We start from the raw sequence: 2,067 nt of genomic DNA, 5'->3' as shown, positions 1-2,067 counted from the left end.
CTTGACATTCATAGTGTTCTTGCATGCATCACATGTTTTGATCCAAAATTTTCATGCATTGAGTCTTTTTCATGTTTTTTCTCTTTCATCATTAAAAATTCAAAAAAAAAATATCTTTCCCTTTTTCTCTCTTAAAATTTCAAAAATTTGGATTGACTTTTTCAAAACTTTTTAAAATATAGTTGTTTCTTATGAGTCAAATCAAATTTTCAATTTAAAAATCTTATCTTTTTCAAAATCTTTTTCAAAAATTAAATCTTTTTCATTTTTTTTATTCATTTTCGAAAATTTTAAAAATATTTTTCAAAAAAATCTTTTTCTTAATTTTACATCATATTTTTGAAAATATCATCAACAATTAATGTTTTGATTCAAAAATTTCAAGTTTGTTACTTGTTAAGAAAGATTCAAACTTTAAGTTCTAGAATCATATCTTGTGATTTCTTGTGAATCAAGTCATTAATTGTGATTTTAAAAATGAAATCTTTTTCAAAACTAATTTCAATCATATCTTTTCAAAAATATCTTTTTATCTTATCTTTTTCAAATATCTTTTCTAACTTCATATTTTCTTATCTTTTAAAAATTTGATTTTCAAAATTTGTTTCAACTAACTAATTAACTTTTTGTTTGTTTCTTATCTCTTTCAAAACTACCTAACTAACTTCCCCTCTCTAATTTTCGAAAATACCCCCCTCTTTTTCAAAAATTCTTTTTAATTAATTAATTGTTTTCAATTTTTAATTTTAATTTTATTTCATTCCTAATTTTTGAAAATTACTAACCTTTTTCAAAAAACTATTTTCGAAATCTAACTTTAAATTTTAATTTTTAATTTTCAAAATTCCCTCTTCCATCTCCTTCTATTTATTTATTCATCTACTAACACTTCTCTTCACCCAAAAATTCGAACCCCTTATTCTCCTCTGAGTTCGAATTCTTCTCTTCTACATTCTTATCTTTTTTTCTTCTACTCACACAAGGGAACCTCTATACTCTGGTAAAAAGGATCCCTATTATTATTTTTCTGTGCCCTTCTCTTTCATATGAGCAGGAACAAGGACAAGAACATTCTTGTTGAAGCAGACCCTGAACCTGAAAGGACTCTGAAGAGGAAACTAAGAGAAGCTAAAATACAACAATCCAGAGATAACCTTACAGGAATTTTCAAATAGGAAGAGGAGATGGCAGCCGAAAATAATAATAATGTAAGGAGGATGCTTGGTGACTTCACTAATACTAATTCCAATTTACATGGAAGAAGCATCTCCATCCCTACCATTGGAGCAAACAATTTTGAGCTTAAACCTTAATTAGTTTCTCTGATGCAACAAAACTACAAGTTTCATGGACTTCCATCTGAAGATCCCTTTCAGTTCTTAACTGAATTCTTGCAAATCTGTGATACTGTTAAGACTAATGGAGTAGATCTTGAAGTCTACAGGCTCATGCTTTTTCCTTTTGCTGTGAGAGACAGAGTTAGAATATGGTTGGACTCTCAACCTAAGGATAGCCTGAACTCTTGGGATAAGCTGGTCAAGGATTTCTTAGCCAAGTTCTTTCCTCCCCAAAAGCTGAGTAAGCTTAGAGTGGATGTTCAAACCTTCAGACAGAAAGAAGGTGAATCCCTCTATGAAGCTTGGGAGAGATACAAGGAACTGACCAAAAAGTGTCCTTCTGACATGCTTTCAGAATGGACCATCTTGGATATATTCTATGATGGTCTGTCTGAATTAGCTAAGATGTCATTGGATACTTCTGTAGGTGGATCCATTCACCTAAAGAAAATACCTGTAAAAGCTCAAGAACTCATTGACATGGTTGCTAACAACCAGTTTATGTACACTTCTGAGAGGAATCCTGTGAGTAATGGGACGCCTCAGAAGAAGGGAGTTCTTGAAATTGATACTCTGAATGCCATATTGGCTCAGAATAAAATATTAACTCAGCAAGTCAATATGATTTCTCAGAGTCTGAATGGAATGCAAGCTGCATCCAACAGTACTCAAGAGGCATCTTCTGAAGAAGAAGCTTATGATCCTGAGAACACTGCAATAGCAGAGGTAA

At 31.1% G+C, this 2,067-nt stretch overlaps 1 non-coding gene across 1 annotated transcript; it reads right to left on the bottom strand.

Annotated features, from left to right (window-relative positions):
* Positions 1-1,580: 1,580 nt before the first annotated feature.
* On the bottom strand, positions 1,581-1,688 carry LOC148567338 (small nucleolar RNA R71). The gene has a single exon (XR_015882707.1). It is a non-coding gene; the product is annotated as a small nucleolar RNA R71 (small nucleolar RNA).
* Positions 1,689-2,067: the final 379 nt, after the last annotated feature.

The sequence above is a fragment of the Arachis ipaensis genome, chromosome B4, assembly GCF_059453495.1.
Source record: "Arachis ipaensis isolate K30076 ecotype BB chromosome B4, ASM5945349v1, whole genome shotgun sequence".
Taxonomy (NCBI): domain Eukaryota; kingdom Viridiplantae; phylum Streptophyta; class Magnoliopsida; order Fabales; family Fabaceae; genus Arachis; species Arachis ipaensis.
This window is presented reverse-complemented; position numbering and strand designations above follow the sequence as displayed.